This window comes from Elaeis guineensis, chromosome 3, assembly GCF_000442705.2.
Source record: "Elaeis guineensis isolate ETL-2024a chromosome 3, EG11, whole genome shotgun sequence".
NCBI classification, from domain to species: domain Eukaryota; kingdom Viridiplantae; phylum Streptophyta; class Magnoliopsida; order Arecales; family Arecaceae; genus Elaeis; species Elaeis guineensis.
In genome coordinates this window covers 109,421,576-109,443,317 of record NC_025995.2, presented here as the reverse complement: position 1 = coordinate 109,443,317, position 21,742 = coordinate 109,421,576, and the positions used below count along the sequence as shown (strand labels likewise).

Genomic DNA, 21,742 nt, shown 5'->3' with positions numbered 1-21,742 from the left:
CAATCTTGGATAACTAAATACACTACTGATAGGGGCTAAATTTATCTCTCAGAGTCTCACCATTTTAATTTATTTCCCGAAGTTCTCATGCTTAGTTCTGTATCCCCCGAATTAATTACATAGAAGGGTAGCAACAATTATTAATTGTTTAACAACCTTTTAGAATTTTATTAACCGATCCGATATCAACTATTGTGATCAAAAGTTTAGATAAATGGACGGTCTCTCATTTTAATATTTTGTTTGGTCAAGTCATTAAAGATATCCCGAAGGATTAGAAAAGAATATCTAGAGAGAGTAAGAAAGGTATTTGCTTTTGTTCTCAGAAAACTAAAATAGGCAAAGAAAGACCAAATTTTCAATTAGTTTAAGTGCTTCGTATTGCTTTTTCAGTTCTGTGGACTAAGCATCATAGAGCTCATTTTTGCAAAAACTAGGTGCTTTCAAGCTATTAGATGTTATTTTTATTTTAGTGCGGTGAACCCCACGTTCTGTGCACTCAATATGTGTTAGCTATTTGTGAATGTAACTTGTAATTTGACGTTGTAACTATGTGATGAAAGTGTTTTAGCAGGCAACTGCAATACATAGATGCTCAGAGGACTGCATAAAATTAGTAAAGTGTCGGTTTCTAGATGAATTATGTTGAAAAATAGATTAAAATAGGAATATATGTACATATGACTAAAAAAAATTGCAATATGCTAGGAAAAAAATCAAAGGAAATAAAAGGTAAATTAAAGAAACAGTTAAGTTTATTTTGTGGATTTACTGTAATCTACAAAATGAAATGTTAGCCAGTAAAATTATATTTTTCCAAACAAATTATATAAATGATCATCCAAAAGGCATGCTCAATTATTTCAAGTAATTTAATCCTATGGATAACTTTATAAATGGTGAATATGATGTTGGAAATTAACAACTGAATATCAGAACCTATTGAAACTTGTAGCTTGGGGTTTGGGCACCGGTGAGAAAGACCATGATGTTGCAATTTGCTGATTTGACATGAAACTTCGATCCATTTTAAGGAATAGTGTAAATCCTGCCATCTATGTGTAGGCAGCAATTGGGGCCTGCCTGCATGATTGCGTATAATGGCTGGCTGGGTAATTCCACCCTAAGCCTGCATATACAGATAGCACCTGGGGATTCAGCGCTCTGTAATATACAGTGCCCGGAGGATACAAGAGAAAAAGTTCCTATGAAAATAAATGGACTGACAATAATATATTTTTATTATTCATAATTATTAATGATAAAAATTTTATCATTAATATTTAGTTATAAATAATTATATCGTTGATACTATTTTACGATAAAAAAAATATTTCATCGTTAATAACAGTTATTTACGATGAATAATTTTTGTTGGTGCAAAAATCCGCCGGCGTCGGAGAAGCTGGAGTCGAGGGAGTCGCAGTCGCCGTCGGGACCTGCAAAGAAAGTCTAAATCGGAGTTGGAGGTGCTCCGGCAAGACCCTCCGACGCTCAAATCAGTTCTCTGCCTCAACAAGAATGGAGTGCTCGAACGAAAATTTTAGCAGAGTTTTGAGATAGAAATTAGAGCTTAGAGAATAACGTATCTGGGATCCCCTTTTTATAGGCGGAGGGTGCAACAGACTGATAACGACGTTTGTAACCGCCTGGTAGTGGGCCGTTCCAGGCCATAAGGAGTTGGTTGCGGAGAGTAGTGGCGTCAGGGGCTGTTCAGAGCCACGTGGAGCTTGTCGCGGGGAGTGGAGTAGTGTCTGTTGTCACGACTTGCCAGAGAGTGGTGGAGCCGCGTGGAATCCGTCGCAGGAAGTGGAGCAGAGTCGTGGCCATTACTGTGGCCTGCCAGGGAGTCTAGGCCTGTTGGCCGAAGCTCGGTTGAGGTCTGGCAGAGAGAGGTAGCTCTCCATCTGAGAGGAGCTCGGATGTTGCTGGCGAGCCTTCTACCGTTGGGTGCCTTGGGCACTAGTACTGCAGGCGAGGGTCATTCGCTGTAGGAGCTCGGTCTGGGGCTTTCCATAGACGAAGTTCGGTTTCACGCAGAATTCGGCAGAAGGTCGACCGACCATGGATGTCGGATGGCGCTGGAGAGGTACATCCGCTAGAGGGGTTCGGTTGCTGGAGTCCGTGCGTTGTAGGAGTTCGTCCGAAATTTGTCTGCTACAGAAGTTCGGTCGGAGTCCGGTCTCCGTAGAAGTCCGGATGGGGATCATTTGTCGAAGAAGCTCGATCGAAGTCTGCCTACAATAGAAGTTCGGAAGGAATTCGTTCACAATAGAAGCTCAGGTGCAGGCTTACAGTAGAAATCCGACGTGGACCGCTCATAGTAGAAATTCGGAGCAGACCGCTTATAGTAGGAATTCAGAGTAGACCGCTTGTGGTGGGAGCCTGGAGTCCGGCCCTTGTCAGAATTCAGATGAGGTCCATCTGCGATAGGAGCTTGGGGCTGAAGTTCGGCTCTCGTAGAAGCTCGGACGAAGTCTACCCGCAGTCGGAGTTTGAAGAAGAAGTTCGGCTCCCGTAGGAGCTCGGACGAAGTCTACCTGCAGTCAGAGTTCGGAGAAGAAGTCCGACTCCCGTAGGAGCTCGAACGAAGTCTACCTGCAGTCAGAGTTCGGGGAAGAAGTCCGGCTCCCATAGGAGCTCGGACGAAGTGTAGAAGGTGGTCGGCCACCGTAGAAACTTGGATGGAGTCCGTCCGTCGTGGAGAACCCAGTCGACACTGGTGAGGGTTTATCCGTCAGCAGGACTTGAGAATGTTGCGGAGGCTCGGCCGCCAGAGAGGTTCGGAAAGATGTCGCCGAAGGTCAGACGTCGGTAGAATCCCGAGAGGATCACTTCTGACACGAACTTCGGCTGGGGGGTATTTTATACCCAACACTAGTCCCCCTACTTTCGAGTTCGAGTTTCGAATGAAGGAAGCACAGAGAAATTTTCATAGCCGAAGTTGCTCCCTTGAATCCTGTGCACGATCGCCCTCAGATATTCTGGCATTTAATGCGTGCGTGCTGGGGTCTTTTCAAATTAGGGCGATCCGAAGAGACTTTTCGAAATTTTTGCTAGAGCGTCACCCCAGGTACGATGCAGTAATGGCCTTGTCAGCTGTCAGCTGCTTTTAGCTGCCTGCTATGGCGAGTGGGACACATGACGAACATGGGTCGGCCTGGGGAGATCCGCGATCATTATAGCGTCGGATCTCAGGGTCTATTTAAACCCGCCCTTCCGCCTCCAGGAGTTTCATTCTGCCTGAAAGTCCTGTTGGTCCCCGCCTACTCTCCGAGAGCTCTGACCTTCCTTGGCATCCGCTTTGGCCCTAGGTGTTCTTCGAGTCATCCCTGTCCCTGCACCTCTGCATCCTTCGGAGCGACTTAGGTTAGTCCTGGAACTTTCGTTCCTTCTTTTGCCATCTAGGTGCCCCTTCTTCACCATTTTTCTTCTGCTGCATTCTACTTGTTTGGTCCCCCACGAACCTTTCGCCTCTTATTTCGCCTGATCTCTCCAGGATTTTTAGGGTTCTTGCTTGAAATATCTTCTGGCACCTCTGCCTCTAGCGGTTCCAAGAGCTCGTCTGCCTCAGTCCTCCAGAGCCCTCATACTGTAGACGAACCCACATCTAGGGCTGGGCCTCGTCCAATTTTTGCGTCGGACGCCATTCCCTGTTCTCTGACTCCGGATGAACTCTTACTGATAAAGGTTCAGTATGGAGTTTCTCTGGAGTACGATCTGGAGCTTTCTGATCTCGTCGATCGGGCTAGCACCCCCCCACCTGGCCGCTTCTGCCTGTACCAGGAGGCCTTCCGTGCTGGGCTCCGGCTTCCGCTTCCGTCCTTCGTCGTCGCTCTTTTCCATTTTCTAAACATTTCTTTAGCTTCAGTCACGTCGAATTTCTTTAGGTTTTTGATAGGGATCCTCTCCCTTTGCCATGTAGTCGAAGTTCAGTCATCTCTTTCTTTGTTTAGGTATTTTTACACCTTCAAGCGCCATCCCTCGGCAAAAGACTGATGGTACTTCTCCCCCCAGTTCGGCAAGAAGGGGTTGCTGAAAGGTGCTCCCTCTTCTATCCATAACTGGAAGGGGAAGTACCTCTACGTCCAATGCCCGACCTTAAAGTTGGGATTGCCCCCTTGGGGCTCCTTGAGGGACTCTGTCCGTCGGGCTCCTAGCCTGGGGGAGGACGACCTTCAGGCCGTCCGGAAGCTCCTTAGTTATCCAACTCCTTCCCTTCCCAACCTTCTGAAGGAGCAGTTTCTGTTTAACATCGGCTTGAGTCCCCTGGATCCTGCGAGTATTCCATCTTTCCTTTCTTCTTCTTTTCTTCTTCTCTTCTTCTTCTCTCCCCCCCTTTTTTTTTTTAACTGCACGTCACATCTTCCTTTTTTACTCCATTGCTGATCTCTTTTTCTCTCTTTCTCTTTTTTTTTTTTAGGAATGGACGCCGAAGCAGTACGGATGCTTGCCAGGGGCCTCAAGGTTCACAAAAGAAAAGGCGCTGCGGCCTCCGGGTCCGCAAAGAAGGCCAGAATGGAGGAAACGAGCTCGGCCACGCCTGCCCAGGCGGCTCTCACGGTCGATGTTCCTTCAGACGCTGAGCCTCCAGTTCCCCGGGCCTCTTCAAGGAGTTCTCCCACCGAGGTTCCCGCCTCGGTGGCCCGCTTCGAGGAGGTGCCAGGGGTTGAGAGGGGGAGGAGAAAGAAGACGGTGGCCCGCAGGGTCAGCGGCCGCCGAGCCGCCATCGAAGAATCCCACGGCTCCGAGGAAGAGCCGGTGGAGAATCCCTTTAATGACAGGGACCTGATAAAGTGACTGGTCGACGGGTGCGTCCTGCCCGAAGTCGTCCAGAGGATCGTTCGCGCCGATCCCGAACAGCGGGTTTGGGACTCTCAGGGTCCTTTCTCGAGGTAAACAGATTCACTTTCCTCCTTCCCCTCGCTCCTTCATTCAATTAACTTCTCAACTTTCATTCTGACCTCTTGGCCGCCCTTGCAGATCAGGCACCAGCTCCTCGCCAACATCGAGGTGACGAACAAGGTGAGGAGGGATGCCATCCAGGTGGAGGAGGGCCACCGGGCCGAGGCCGCCCACCTCAAGAAAAAAGCTGCCGAGGTAGCCAACCTCCAAGAGGCTCTTGAGAAAGAAAAGCAGGCCTCGGAGGAGATGGTGAGGAAGGCGGAGGCCGAGGTCACAAATTTGACGGAGCAGATTCTGGTTCTGATCTCGGAGGCCAGGGTCCAAGCGGTGGAGGAGTTCAAGGCTTCTGCTGAGATGAGGGACCTGAACGTCAAGTTCGGCCAAGATGCATTCATCAAAGGATTCGAGCTCTGCCAAGAGAAGATGGTCAAGAAATTTTTCGAGCTCGACTTCAGCTTCTTGGACGAGGCATCTGAAGATGAAGCCCGGCCCTCTCCTGCTGCCGCTGCCACCGCAGCCCCCTTCCAAGAACACCGAGCTCCCCAACTCCTACTTCGGAGGTCTGAGACCTCTGACTTTGTATTTTTCTTTTACTGCGATTTCTCTTTTCCCTTTTGTCTTTAAAAAAATATTCAATCAATAAAATTGGGTTTCTCCTTATGGGGGGCTTCTCTACTCTTTTCTTTTCTTCTCTTTTTTTTTTCTGCAATGAGTCGCGCCTTGATGCTTTTGTCTCCCGATGGCAGTGTCCTGCCGAAGCGCTTCCCTTGCCCCAAGGAGTTCCGCTGAAGTCCATGATCCGACATCTAAGGAAGAAAGTTCATCATTTAACAAAAAAGTCGAAGAAGATGGAGGACGAACTTCGCAGACTGAGAGAGAGCCACTCTGAGGCCACTGCGGAGGCCACCTACTTTCGGAACCTCCACGTGAAGGAGATCATGGAGTATAGTCGGAGGAAAGCGAACTTCGAGAAGGAGCTCGAGGAACATAAGAAGCACGCTAGCGATCGATCTTGGGCTCAAGCTTCCAAGATCAGCTCTCTTGGAGCAGAGCTGTCGGCTGCACAGGAGAGGATCGACCAGTTGGAAGGAAGCTCGTCCTGGCTTTCGACTCGGGCCGACAGCGATCGAGAATGGTCGAAGAAGTTCTCCGACCTTCAGCAACAGCTCCAGGACACCGAGGCGAACTATAATGCATACCGGGCCGGCTGGTGCAAGCAGGTGGACGACTATAGGAGGAAGCTCAGGACGGCGACGACGAGGTTGCCCGCCTCCAAAGGCAGTTATCCGAAGGAGCCCAGTTTGCTCCTGTTCAAGATCCTGACGAACTCCAATCCCTGAGAAGAACCGTAGAAAGGCTATCCATCGCCCTTGGGGAGGGGAAGGCTGAGCTGCAGCAGTTGAAGATCCAGCTGGTATACGAGCAGCAGACGGTCAAGGATGCGGAGGCGGAATCCGAGGTCCTGAGAAAGAGGCTCCGAGAGGCGGAGAACGAAAGTCAATGGTTTCATCGGAGGTATATGAAGATGCTAATGAGGGAGAAAGAATTGGAAGAAGAAGTCGAAAGCTTAAGGCACTCCCTGATGAGGGTCGAAGCCAAAAGTTCGAAGTCAGAAGAAGCCGGGCCCCCTTAGGGCTCTTTTTGCCTTTCGTCCTTCTATGTATCTTCTTTTGCTGTTTTTTTTTTCTCTTTTTGGCCTTCTGGGCTCTGTAACGCATACCTTGCTAACGAAATGAAAAGGAGATTTTAGTTACCTTGCCCGCGCGATGTATTGAATTGTCGTCCACCAGACTTCTTTCATTTTTCATCTCGTTCGATGTCGATGTTGTCCGAAGGTTCCTTGTTCATTTTTGCATTAGGTCGTCATTATCGAATTTCTTGAATTTTTTGATTTGTTCGACGTCGACATTGTTTGAAGGTTCCTAGCCGTCGTCGTGTTAATTTGCCTTTTCGTTCGTGATCGTAGATCTCCCTTTCTCTTTCTCCTTTTTCACGGAGACGAGGTCCTTTGTGTCTTTGGTATGGTTTGGCTTCCATTTTTCGCTGGTGTAGTCCGCCGCTTTTTCTACACATCTCCTTCCTCTTTTTAAGCAAGGGTTCTCCCTAGCTCTTTACGGGGTCGCGGTAGCGTAGAAGGGCCGTCGAGAAGGTTCTCTTCTTTCTTATCAGATCTCGAATGGTTGGACCTTAGTTGGTGTCAGGATGAGGTTCTTCCCCTATTTCTGATGCAGTCAATTTCAGCTCAAGTTAGGATGAGGTTCCTCCTCTGTTCCTAACAGGGCTGTGGGGGCATATATGGGCATTGCAGGGCCTCTCCCCTCATCCGATCTAAGGATAACTGGACCTTCGACTTTGCTCATGTTAGGACGAGGTTCTCCTCCTTCCCTAATAAGGCAGTGGGGGCACATATGGGCGCTGTAGGGCCTCTCCTTTCATCCGGTCTAAAAATAACCAGGCCTTCGGCCTTGCTCATGTTAGGGTGAGGTTCTTCTCCTGTCCCTAACATGGCTGTGGGGGCACATAAGGGCGTTGTAGGGCCTCTCCCTCCATCCGGTCTAAAAATAACCGGGCCTTCGGCCTTGCTCATGTTAGGGCAAGGTTCTCCTCCTGTCCCTAACATGGCTGTGGGGGCACATAAGGGCGTTGTAGGGCCTCTCCCCCCATCCGATCTAAAAATAATCGGGCCTTCGACCTTGCTCATGTTAGGATGAGGTTCTCCTCCTGTCCCTAACATGGCTGTGGGGGCACATAAGGGTATTGTAGGGCCACTCCCCCCATCCAGTCTAAAAATAATCGGGCCTTCGGCCTTGCCCATATTAGGATCTGTTTTCGTTGTCTGAAGGGGTTATCCCCTGTCATTACAAGTTCATGCAAAAAGAAAAAGATATGCAAATCTGAAAGGAATCTTAATTTAAAGCGAAGTCGTTCGCAATATATTTACAGGTTTTTCAAATCTCAGGGCTGTAGGAGGTCTACTCCCCATCAAGGTCCTCCAGAGATGGAGTTGATGATCCCAATTGGAGGTCGATCTCCGGGCTGCTCTTCCCTCCTCGGCGGCTCAGGTTGTGGCAGGGCCCTTGGCCGATTTTCTCTACCCTCAGACCGACGTCGAATGAACCTGTCGAGCTGACCTCGTCTGATGAGCTCCTCGATCTCGTCTCGAAGTTGAATGCATTCCTCTGTGTCGTGGCTGTGGTCACGATGGTAGAGGCAGAACTTGTTAGGATTGCGCTTCCCGGGGTGTGTGCGCATCCTTTCTGGCCTTGGGAGCTGCTCTCTGACTTCCATCAGCACCTGGGTTTTCGACGCGTTGAGGGGGGCATAGCGGCGGAATCTTCCTGGAGGAGAGCCCCATCAAACCCTGCACTCCGGGCTTCTCTGCCCGCGCGCTCGGGGAGGAGTCTGGGCGCATTTGTACCCGGAAGGAGTTCGAGAACGTGGCCGAGCTTCTCTCGGGCTTTTTTCGACTGCGGGCTTACTCGAGTCTCTCGCCTGCCGCTCTCTCTCGGTCTCCTCATCCTTCATCTTGAAGGCTTCTTCTGCTCGAGCGTACCCTTCGGCCCGAGCCAGCAAATCGGCAAAATCTCTGGGGTACTTCTTTTCCAGGGAGAATAGAAGGTCGTTCTTTTGAAGGCCGCCTTTTTGAGTGGCCATCGCGACCGATTGGTCCAAGTTCCAGACCTCCAACGCGGCGACGTTGAAATGGTTGACGTAAGCCCGGATGGACTCCCCCTCCCTTTGCTTGATGTTGATGAGGGACTCCGAGCCCCTCCAAGGACGCCGGCTGCTAACAAAATGAGCTGCAAACTGGTGGCTCATCTGATCGAAGGAAAAGATGGTACCCGACTTCAGCGTCGAGTATCAGTTTCTCGCTACTCCTTTCAAAGTGGATGGGAAAGCTCGGCACAGGATGGCGTCCGACGCGCCATGAAGTAGCATCATTATCTGGAAGGTCTCCAGGTGGTCAACTGGGTCTGAAGTCCCGTCGTAGCTTTCAAATTGAGGGAGCTTGAAGTTTGGTAGGATCGGTTCCTGCATGATCATTTGAGAGAACGGAGGGTCAGTACAAATGTCCTCACCATAAGCGAGGGGAGCGTGGCGGAGTTCTTCGATCTGTCGGTTCATCTCCTGGAGCCTTCGATCCAGGAAATCCTCTTGACTACGGGTCTCGAGGGTCTTCTGGCAGAATGGAGATAGAGATCTTCCAGGAGTAGAATCATGATCCGACTGAGGGCTCTCCACCCTCGGATTCATCTTTCTGGGAAAGACGAGGCGACTGGCCCAAGTGGCCCGTCCTACCGTCGGATTTTGGAGTTCCGACGACGTTCTCTCCAGTCGCACTGACGCCTGCGGCTGTTGCTGCTGCTGCATGGCCTGCACCGCTTCAGTGAGGCCTCTGATATGCTGAACCAGTAGGTCGAATTGCTCCGTGCCAACCGCTGTTGTCGGAGGAGGAGGAGGAGCTTGGGAAACTGGAGGTGAGGCCGGAGCCTGAGATCTGGCCGCGGAGGCCGTGGATCGCCGGGTGGATGCTTTGCGGGGAGGCATTGGGCGAAGATCCAGTAGAGGAAGGAGAAGAGGATGTCAGAGAAGATGACCGAAGGTGGTCCCGTTGAGCGCTTCTTTAAGAATAAGGGTACTGCGAAGACAGCCCCCCTTCCTCTAGCGTCAATCCTGTTGGTGAAAAATCTGCCGGCGTCGGAGAAGTTGGAGTCGAGGGAGTCGCGGTCACCATCGGGACCTGCAAAGAAAGTCTAAACCGGAGTTGGGGGTGCTCCGGCAAGACCCTCCGACGCTCAAGTCAGTTCTCTGCCTCAACAAGAATGGAGTACTCGAACGAAAATTTAACAGAGTTTTGAGATAGAAATTAAAGCTTAGAGAATAACGTATCTGGGGTCCCCTTTTTATAGGTGGAGGGTGCAACAGACTGATAGCGACGTTTGTAACCGCCTGGTAGTGGGCTGTTCCAGGCCATAAGGAGTTTGTTGCGGAGAGTAGTGGCATCAGGGGCTGTTCAGAGCCACGTGGAGCTTGTCGCGGGAAGTGGAGTAGTGTCTGTTGTCGTGACTTGCCAGAGAGTGGTGGAGCCGCACGAAATCCATCGCAGGAAGTGGAGCAGAGTCATGGCCATTACTGTGGCCTGCCAGGGAGTCCAGGCCTGTCGGCCGAAGCTTGATTGCTGGCGAGCCTTCTACCGTTGGGTGCTTTGGGCGCTAGTACTGCAGGCGAGGGCCATTCGCTGTAGGAGCTCGGTCAGGGGCTTTCCGTAGATGAAGTTCAGTTTCACGCAGAATTCGACAGAAGGTCGACCGACCGTGGATGTCGAATGGCGCTGAAGAGGTTCATCCGCTGGAGGGGTTCGGTTGCTGGAGTCCGTGCTTCGTAGGAGTTCGTCCAGAATTTGTCTGCTACAGAAGTTCGGTTGGAGTCCGGTCTCCGTAGAAGTCCGGATGGGGATCATTTATCGAGGAAGCTCGACCGAAGCCTGCCTGCAATAGAAGTTCGGAAGGAATTCGTTCACAATAGAAGTTCAGGTGGAGGCTTACAGTAGAAATCCAATGTGGACCGCTCGTAGTAGAAATTCAGAGCAGACCGCTTGTAGTAGGAATTCGAAGGAGACCGCTTGTGGCGGGGAACTGGAGTCCGACCCTTGTCAGAATTCAGATGAGGCCCACCTGCGATAGGAGCTTGGGGCTGAAGTTCAGCTCTCGTAGGAGCTCGGACGAAGTCTACCCGCAGTCGGAGTTCGGAGAAGAAGTCCGGCTCCCGTAGGAGCTCGGACGAAGTCTACCTGCAGTCGGAGTTCGGGGAAGAAGTCCGGCTCCCGTAGGAGCTCGGACGAAGTTTACCTGCAGTCGGAGTTCGGGGAAGAAGTCCGGCTCCCATAGGAGCTCGGGCGAAGTGTAGAAGGTGGTCGGCCACCGTAGAAACTTGGATGGAGTCCGTTCGTCATGGAGAACCCGGTCGACACTGGTGGGGGTTTATTCGTCGGCAGGATTTGAGAACGTTGCGGAGGCTCGGCCGTCGGAGATGTTCGAAAAGATGTCGTCGAAGGTCGGACGTCGGTAGAATCCCGGGAGGATCACTCCTGACACGAACTTCGGCTGGGGGGTATTTTATACCCAACAATTTTCATTGCTAAAAAATTTTTGATAAAAAATTTTAATCATAAAAAAAATATTTGCTACGAATTATAACGTCGTAAATAAATAAAAAATTAATAGCGATGAAAATATTTTCATCGTTATTAATTTAATTAAAATTTTTTTAAAATAAAATTTTTAAAAAATTTTAGCGACGAAAAATTTTGCATCGCAAATAATATTTTTTGCAATGAAAATTTTTCATCGCTATTAATTTAATAATAAATTTTTTAAAAATCAAATTTAAATAATATTAGTGACATAAAATTTACGTCATAAATATAATAATTTTTGATAAAAATTTTTGTCACTAATAATTATTTACGATGAATAAATTTTCATCGCTATTAATTTTATATAAAATTTTAATAATTTTATATTTATTAAAAAATTAAATTATCGTACTAAAATATTTTTGACAACCAATATTTCATCAAAAATAGTTTCATCGCTAATAATTTAAATATATTTTTTTAAAAAAATAATTTATGAATATATATTTTTAATTTATATTTATAATATTTTTTATAAATTAAAAATAAAAAATAAAAATAAAAAATTTACATAATAAATTCATAAATAAATTTTATTATTTTATTATTTTAAATTAAAATTATAACATATTTGAAATAAAAATAAAAAATTATATGAAGAAGCCATCAAGCGTCGGCATTTGGAGAACGAGCTGGGGAAAGAGAGCACTCGAAAGAACTCGGACCGGCTTCCTGCTGCCTCATCAGCTGTATCGTCTGTTCTATCTGTGCCATCCACTCCATCATCTGGATCTGAAGCTGCTGATACTCGTCGACGCATGCACTCAACTCTTGAGTTCGCTGCTCAGTCCGCTGTCGATCCTCGACAGTCTGCCTCTATACCTCCGTCAATCGAGCCTCGCAGACAAAATGGATGTTAGCCCTAGACGAGTGTGAGGATGAGAGAGTAGTGATCTCATACCCTAGATTCTTAATATAATAGGATCTCGTACCAAGCACCTGATCACAGATCTCATCATCTGTGGGTGTGGTCGAACCCTCAGGGGTAGGCTGGGATCTCATATCTGTCATACAGTCCTAAAAATTAAAGTTATAGCTATTTTAATTTTGTAATAAAAATCAGACTGCGAATGAAAAAATAATTGAAAAAACTTATAAAGAGCTCCTGGCTCCCCGTCTTCCACTCTCCTGACCGTCGCTGGTAGGTCCACTAGTAGATATCGATCCTACCAAGAAGCTCGTCACTCTCAGCATCTCTCTGTAATTTGAGAATAATTAATTAAAAAAATTTTAAATAACTAGAGAATTATATGTTAATTAAAAATTAAAAATTATCTGGCATGTGCTCCATGTGACGAGCGAACGATCTCGAACCCCTACCATGCAGTACGGTCTGTCTCGTCCGATTCGCAGCATTCTAAGCACATCTTCTCTGTACAGTTATCAGTCAAATTAGTAAATAATAAATTTAATTTAAGAATAAATGATTCAATCATTAAACTCAAAAAAAAGAAAAAGTTTAGATGTGTAATCTGATATGTCGAATCATCGTAATGCCGGCATATGACAGTCCAATCATCCATAGTGATGCTACCATAGGGCTGCTGCCGCACTGCCTCCTCTCCATGATCCTACATCATATGGTACTAATGCTGATGCATGTGATGGCGATAATCCTTGAAATGCAACGATAAATGAGTGTCCACGGCTCGCCGCACACGATCCTCCTAAAATTCAATGATGTTGAATACACCTTGCCAATAACAAATATTAGAAGAATACTATGTAAATTAAATATTCACAATATAATTTATTTTATCTATAAGTGGGTATAGAAAATCTCTATCTGAGCCGGTAGAACATGGCGCCAATCGAAAAACATCATGGGGGCATAGCTGCGGTATATAATGCCCAGCTTAGTCTGCCACGGCTCACACTATCTCCTAATGGACCTGGTGTAGTCGGGTGGTATCTCGATACGGAGATGCTGTTTCGGGTGCTCGCATCTCTAACGCTCTAGAGCGAAGTTCTTTGATGGACCTCACCCTCGCCTCACTATCGATGAAGACTGACCTGAAACAATAATAAATAAATCATTAGTATGATAGCTATCCAAATAAAAGAATTAAATTTTATTATATAAAAAATATAATAATACCATTCGAATCTGTCTCACTCGGACCTGCCTCGCTGGGATCCACTAGTGCAGGACCTTCTGATGATGGAACTGGTGCGGCAGTAGAAATCGATGAAGGTGCCTCAGCCTTCGAGGTAGACAGCGAACACGAACATCATCGTCTGTCTCCTAATGCCATACCTGTAACTTTTGATATATAAATGAATATAATATTAAATAATAATAATGAAAACTATAAGTAGTTGAGCAAGTAATAAATATAAAATAAATTTATGCAACAAATATAAAATAAACTATAAGCAGTTGAGCATGCAAAATAATATTAACGCAAAATAATAACGTAAAACCTAATCCCGAGGACTCGATGATTTTTTTTAAATATTTTTATCTAAATTTTATTTTAAAATTTTTTATTTTTTTTAAAAAATTTTTTTATTTAAAAATATTTTTTTAAAAAATAATTTTTTTTCTGAACGAGCTTCAGACTCGGCCTCCCATGGCCCTTACTATGATGCCGGCGCTGTCACACACCCCGTACTGCTTGGACTCGGCCCCCGTGACCCCCGCTCCCACGGCACTGGTGCTGGTGCCGTCACACACTTTGCGCCGCCCGAACTTGGCCTCCCACAGCCCCCACTCCCTCAGTGCTGACGCTGTCACAGACCCTGCACCGTCCGGATCAGATCTTGATCTGGATCTCAATCTGAATCGAGGTCTCAACCTGGATTCTGACATCGATCCAATTCGGATCGTGATTCAGATTTCATTTTTATTAATTAAATAATAAAATATTTGATTAATATTTTATTTATTTTATTTTTTTTTATTTTTTCTTTGTTTTTTTTTTTTTCTTTTTTTTTTTTTTTCCCCCTCCTTTCTCTCTTCCCTTCCTCCCTCCCCACCGTGCAAACCCCTCCCCACTGTCGCCCCCTCCCTGGCCTCGTCTCCCCCGACCGCCAACCGCCCCCTCCCCGACCCCGTCCCTGTCACCGTCGGTGGCCCATCCCCAGCCCCATCCCGCCCCCCACCCCATCCCATGTGCCTATGCCCCAAACACCCTCCCCGCCGACCGACAACCTCCCCACCGACCGACCCCCTCCCCAACCTCGTCACCGCCGGCCACCCCCTTTCCGACCCCATCCCCCCTCTGGCACCATCCCGCCCCACCCCCATTTGGATCCCACCCCCTCCTCGCCGATCGACCCCTCCCCGATCCCATGGCGCCGTCGACAGCCCACGAAACCCCCCCCCCCCCGGCGGATGGCTTCGCCCCCCGGTGGCCCGATCAACACAAAAAAAAAGTGAAAAACTTTATCTTCGGTGAACGACAAATGGTGGGCGATGCGGTCAGACGGTGGACGACGGTGGTGGAGGGGAGAGCACGGAGAGAGGAGAGCTTAAGGAGAGCGAGAGAGATCATGGAAAGAAGAGGAGAGGGGGAAATAAGGATTTCGCATGGTTTCGCACGAAGAGACGTTGATTTGATATTGATTGAATGCAAGAGTATTAGCGACGTATTTTTTCTTTACTAATAACATTATTTATGATAAAAATTAATTTTTATAGTTAATAATTTTAAAAAAAATTATAAAAAAAAAATTTATGATGAAAAAAATTTCGTTGTTAAAAATTTCATTGCTAATAACCTTATTAGCGACGGAAAAATAATTTTCGTCACTAATAATTCTCGTCAAAAAAATTTTCTCCCATTTTTCAACTAAAAAATTTCTTTCCTACCAAAAAAATTATTTACGATGAAAAAAAAATTTCATCGTTAAGTAAGTTATTAGCAACGAAAAAATAATTTTCATCGCTAATAATTTCTATCAAAAAAAATTATCCTCATTTTTTAAAAAATTATTTGTGATGAAAATGAAATATTTCTTCATTAATTATCTTATTAGCAATGAAAAATATTTTTTATTGCTAATAATTTCTATCAAAAAATAAAAAAATTATTTGCGATGAAAAAAATTCATCGTCAATAATGTTATTAGTAACGAAAATTAAAATTTTATCGTCCATAATTCTATCAAAAAAATAAAAAAAAATTCACTAAAAATTTTTCCTTAAAAAATTTCATAAAAAAAATTATTTATGATGAAAACTAAATTGTAGTGGTTAATAATCTTATTAGCAATGTAAATATAATTTTCGTCAAAAATAATTTCTGTAAAAAAAATTTTCAATATTAATTTCATAAAAAATTAATTTTAGATTTTTCTAACTGAGAAAATTTTCAATCCAAAAAATTTAACAATAAAAAATGACAGCAAAAAAATATTCATGATGAAAAATAAAATATTAATAAAAAAATATATAAATAGTTAATTTATAATTTTTTCTTCAAAAAAAATTACATACATAAAAAAATTACGTAATCATGTACTATCGGATGAGAATCATTTTTCTACTGATACATTATAAATGTTAACTAACAATCAAACATAATTTATAATTAAAAAAATCTAACTAATTAGATTTATTTTTTTGATGGTAACATTACTATGTGTTGATCAAAAAGTTTAAATCGATATCTGAACTCAAATTTAATCTGCGAGCAGCTAAAACTCTTGAGATCCGACACAAAAAGAGCATAGTAGAAAAGATAATACCAGCTCAAGGTATGTCAATCTTAGGATAAATCTTGAACTGGATAGTAATAATAAGAGTTCAACTAGTTAGAGAGTATCTGCGACAAATAATCATCGCATACTAATTAAGACCATGAATGTACCCTAGAAAAATAATACTGAAAGACCCAGCAAAAGCCTTTCGCATACAGTTTAGAAGTATATAATACAATTTAGTCCATCGAACAGTTGATAAAATTTTGTTCTTTATATAATTGGAAGTTGATAATATTTTGTTCTTTATAAAGATCAAGTACTATGTGAATAAATTTTTTGTAGATTATGTTTTAACGAATAAAGATTCAGTATCATCTCCTTTCTATATTTTTGGGCAGATACAAGGCATTTGTACTTTGTGACCATTGGTCAGTCCATAGAACCAATAATCTATGCAAAATTGAGCAATGAGACAGATTCAGATAAACTTAGAGACGAAAAGTATTGTCGCAAATAATGATCAATTTTTGATTTTTTTATTGTAAATAATAGACTATTTACGATGAAAAATATACTTTCATCGCAAATACTAAGTTATTTACGATGCAATTTTTTATCGTAAATAATCTGTAATTTTTATATTTTTTAAATTTTTTTATTTTTTTAAAAATATTGACTACAAAAATATTTTCGTCATAAATAATTGACTATTTACGATGAAAAAAATTTTTTGTTGCTAATAATTTGCAGTTTTTGAATTCTTAAAATTTTTTAATTTTTTTATCTATTAGCGATGAAAAATTTTTATCATAAATAATTAGGTATTTACGATGAAAAGTCACTATCCATCGTAAAAATTTGATTATTTACGATGTAATATTTTCATCGTAAATAATATGTAATTTTTAAATTTTTTTATTTTTTAAATATTAGCGATGAAAATTTTTCATCGTAAATAGTAGAGTATTTATGACGGAAAATGACTTTTCATCGCAAATACTTAAGTATTTGTGATGTAACATTTTCGTCGCTAATAATCTGTAGTTTTTAAATTTTTAAATTTTTTTAATTCTTTTCATATATGAGCAATGAAAAATTTTTCTCATAAATAATTAGATATTTATGATGAAAAATTATTATCTATCGCTAATACTATAGTATTTACGATGTAATATTTTAATCATAAAAAATTTATAATTTTTAAATTTTTAAAATTTTTTATTTTTTTTTAAATATTAGCAATGATAATTTTTCATCGTAAATACTAGAGTATTGACGATGAAAAATTACTTTGCATCGCTAATACTCAAGTATTTACGATGTAATATTTTTGTCTCTAATAATCTATAATTTTTAAATTTTTAAAATTTTTTAATATTTTTTATCTATTAGTGATGAAAATATTTCATCATAAATACTTGCGTATTAGCGATGCAAAGTCATTTTTCATCGTAAATACTCCACTATTTATGATGTAATATTTTAATCATGAATAATTTATAATTTTTAAATTTTTTATTTTTTTAAAAATATTAGTGATAAAAAGTTTTTATCGTAAATAGTTGAATATTTGTGATGAAAAATGACTTTCTATCATAAATACTCAAGTATTTGTAACGTAAAATTTTTATCGCTAATAATCTATAATTTTTAAATTTTTAATATATTTTAATTTTTTTCATGTATTAATGATGAAAGATTTTTATCGTAAATAATCAGATATTTATAATAAAAAATTATTTTTCATTATCAATACTCAAGTATTTATGACATAATATTTTTATCATAAATAATCTATAATTTTTAAATTTTTAATATTTTTATTTTTTAAATATTAGTGATAAAAAATTTTCATCATAAATAATGTGGTATTTGCGGTGAAAGTTTAGTTTTCATCATCAATACTCCATTATTCATGATGTAATATTTTTGTAATAAATAATCTATAATTTTTAAATTTTTAAAAATTTTTTTAAAATATTAGTGATGAAAATTTTTTATCGTAATTCACAAGTATTGGTGACAAAAAATGAGTTTTCATTGTAAATATTTATATTATTTATGATGAAATTATTTTCATCATAAATATTTAAAAATATAAAATTAAAATAAATATTATATTATTTACGATGATTATTTTTATCATAAATAATAAATATTTATAATAAAATTTTTTTGTTGCAAATATGGAGCTATTGACGATGAAAAATAATTTTTATCATAAATATTTTATTATTAGCAATGAATTTAATTTTTATCGTAAACTTCAGCTTCGACTCAATCACGTCAAGTATGGTCGAGCCATCGGGGTGTGCAATCCAGAATAATGAATTCCAGTCAGAGATACCCAACTGTTGGAATGCCTCCTCCAAGCTTTTCTCAATGTTCTTGGAGATAATGGTGGGGGCTTGGTTGAGGAGGTGGAAGGTGAGGCCTACTTCTCTGAGGTGCCCTTCGATGGCCCCCTCACTGTCTGGCAATATCAGCTGCGCTGCCGAAGCCATTTCAAAGAGCGGCCTCTCAACCCCTTGCATTGGATCTGCTCCGACAATAAGTGCCGCTGCACCATCAGCGAAGAGAGCCTGGCCTACGATATTATTGAAGTGAATGTCGTCGGTGCCTCGGAAGGTAACGGCAGTGATCTCGGAGCATACGACAAGCACACGAGCACCCTTGTTGTTCTCGGTGAGGTCCTTGGCAATGCGGAGTACGGTCCCTCTAGCGAAGTAGCCCTGGGGGTAGAGCATGACTCGCTTGATGGATGGGTTGAGACCGAGGAGTCTGATAAGCTGGTAGTCAGCCCCCGGCATGTCGACGCCACTGGTGGAGCAAACAACGAGGTGGGTGATGTTGGACTCGTGGTGGCCCCACTCCTTGATGGCCTTCATGGTGGCTTCCTTCCCTAGCTTCGGCATCTCCTCCAGCAGGATGTCCTGCCGGGCATCCAGAGAGGACGCCATGTAGGCGCACATGTTCGGGTTCTGCTCGAGGACATCTTCGGTGAGGTACATGTACAGCTTCTTGATCATAGATTTCTCACCTTCAAAATGATGCAACAGATTAACTAGCATCAAGAAACGGGAGACTCATGTAATATCTTTTATTCATTAATTTAGATAATAATAATAATATCGATCATTTTGTTCCTCATCAAGGAGCACATAGGGGTTAGTTTAAGAGAGAGAATCGAAGTCTTGTCGAAGCTTGGATGATGCCAAGCACTAACAGGAAGATGAAGAAATACTGGAATTATGACAGATAATCTGGAACAGCCTGAGAGGGTATGGATATGAATGCATACATGATTTGGATACAAATGTATTATATACGAACAGCTCCCTCCAGATTCCCTTCTTTTTTTTCATTTTTCTTTTGAGAAGAAAGATGGGAACTAGGGAAGGCTCCGGCTCCCTCCATATCATGCATGCATTCTAAGCAGGAGTGCTGGGATAGGCGAATGTCCCCAAGTACTGGTTTTATGTATTATAAGCAAAAATATACGAGGAAGCAAGGCATGCAAAAATTAAGCTCTTACATATGCGCTTGAACTTCTCTTTCAGCTCGAGCTTGTGCTCATTTTTGGTGATTCAGAAGTAGAAGTCGGGGTAGGTGCTCTGGTCGACGGCATGAGGAGGGTTGGTAGTTTCGATGGCCATGATCGTGGCCGGGCCGTTGGCCCTCTGTGCCTTGCGAATGGACTGGATGCTGGCCATTCTAAGTGGAAGGAAGATGGAGAGATGGGCAGCTGTTACTGAAGGTTTAATTGTTTAGGGAAGAAGACCAAGGAGTGAGGAGCGTCATGCCCTTGGCTCCCATACATATACCCCTTTGGGTGGAATTATAAAATGAGGAGTGGATGGCGACAGTCTTTGCTAGGCGTTGTCTGGCCACGACTCATCCTGTCCCAGCCACCAAAAAGGTAGCCTGTGCCATCCCCCAACCTCCAGGGACATCATCCATGGGACCGTGGTATACTTGACCAATGGGTATGACCACTGTGTCGTCCATTTCCGCCGCCTCAGCCAATTCACATTTCCTCTCTCTTTCCCCAAATCTCCACCCTAGTCCAAACCCTGAACACCCTCCCTCCGCCTCCCCTACCACTGTTTCCGCCGTTGCCCTATTAGTAAATAAACATAATTATACTATTATTAGTATTGAAAGTCTAAGAGTTTTGGGAGTCTAAGAGTCATATAGAAACTCTCATTATCTAGAAGATGCATGAATAATTATGAGTTAATAATCTCGGAATATGAATATGATCCTTGGAAAAAAATGTTATAAATACTTATTTAGTGATGTATTGTGTCTAGTAAATTTTTCTAGTGGCTATAAATACCCATGGGGTCATTTTGTAATGCAACAATGAGCATTTAAACCTCTGAGTACCTTCAAAAAATTATAATATTATTTTATTTTGAGCCCATCATTCTTCTATTGATAACTTCAAAGTGGTATCAGAGCTATAATATCCACCAATAGTCTCCTCCAATCCTCTTTTTCTCGCCTCACCAAAATAAACTATGAAAATTGGTGCTTGCAAATGAAGGCTCTACTTGGGTCTCAAGATCTTTGGGATCTAGCAGAAGAAAGCTATCAAGAGCCAAGAGAAGGAGAGGCTCTCACCAATCAACAAAGGGAGTCTCGAAAGAGGGATAAGAAAGCTTTATATTTCATCTATCAATCTATAGATGAATCAGTCTTCGAGAAGATCGTGGCAGCAACCACTTCAAAGCAAGCATGGAAGATTTTTCAAAATTCTTATAAGGGAGTAGAGAAGGTGAAGAAAGTTTGTCTCCAAACTCTTCGAGGTAAATTTGAAACCCTACAAATGAAAGAATCCGAATGTGTTTCAAATTATTTCATAAGAGTCTTAGTCGTTGTCAATCAATTGAGGAGGAATGGTGAAACTATAGATGACACCAGAGTAATAGAGAAAATTCTATGCTCATTGGATGTCAAATTTGATTATATTGTGGTTGCCATCGAGGAGTCAAAGGATTTGAAAGAGATGACTATAGACGAGCTTATGGGTTTCTTACAAGCTCATAAAGAAAGATTCAATAAGATGAGGCAAGAGCCTTTGGAGTAAGTTCTTCAATAAGAGGAGGCAAGAGCCTTTCGAGTAAGTTCTTCAATCCAAAATTTCTTTGAAGGAGAACAAAGAAGACTCCAAAAATGAAAAGAGTCAAAGAGGTTGAGGATGAGGCCGTGGCCAATGGAGAGGCTATGGACACGGTCGATGATGTGGAGGCCACAATAACAAAGAGGAGTTAAGCCAAAGTTCAAAAAGGAGGACGTGGACAAGGAGGCTCATCTAGAGGCAGAAGGTATGACAATTTTAAAGTTCGTTGTTTTAATTGCAACAAACTTGGTCATTATGCTTCAGCTTGTTGGTACAATGATACTAACCAAGTTGAAGAGAAGTCTCATTAAGCAAAAAAAAAAAAGAAGATGGTGATGAAGTCTTATCGCTTGCTTGCAAAGAAGATGACACCGGTGAGCAAAATATGTGGTTTTTGGACACCGGTGCAAGTAATCATATGTGTGGCTATAAGAATATGTTCATGGAGTTGGACGAATCGGTGAATAGACATGTGTCTTTTGATGACTCCTCCAAAGTAGACATGAAGGGCAAAGGTAAAATTCTTATTCAATTAAAAGATGGAAGTCATAAATTTATCTCTAATGTTTATTATATACCAGAGATGAAGAATAATATTTTGAGTTTGGGGCAACTTTTGAAGAAAGGATATGATGTGTATATGAAAAATAGAAGTCTATTTTTGAGAGATCAAAAGAATAATTTGATAGTCCATGTTCAAATGACAAAAAATAGAACGTTCATGCTTAACATCAAACATGTTGATACTAAATGTTTGAATGCAAGTGTGAAGGATTGCTTATGGCTTTGGGACTTGAGGTTTGATCATCTTCACTTTGGTGGCCTTAAGCAATTATCAAGCAAGAAGATGGTGAAGGGATTACCACATA

The 21,742-nt window shown here is 42.5% G+C and overlaps 1 pseudogene; it reads right to left on the bottom strand.

Moving 5' to 3' along the window:
* Positions 1-1,055: 1,055 nt before the first annotated feature.
* LOC105036416 (chalcone synthase-like) lies at positions 1,056-19,461 on the bottom strand (annotated as a pseudogene).
* Positions 19,462-21,742: the final 2,281 nt, after the last annotated feature.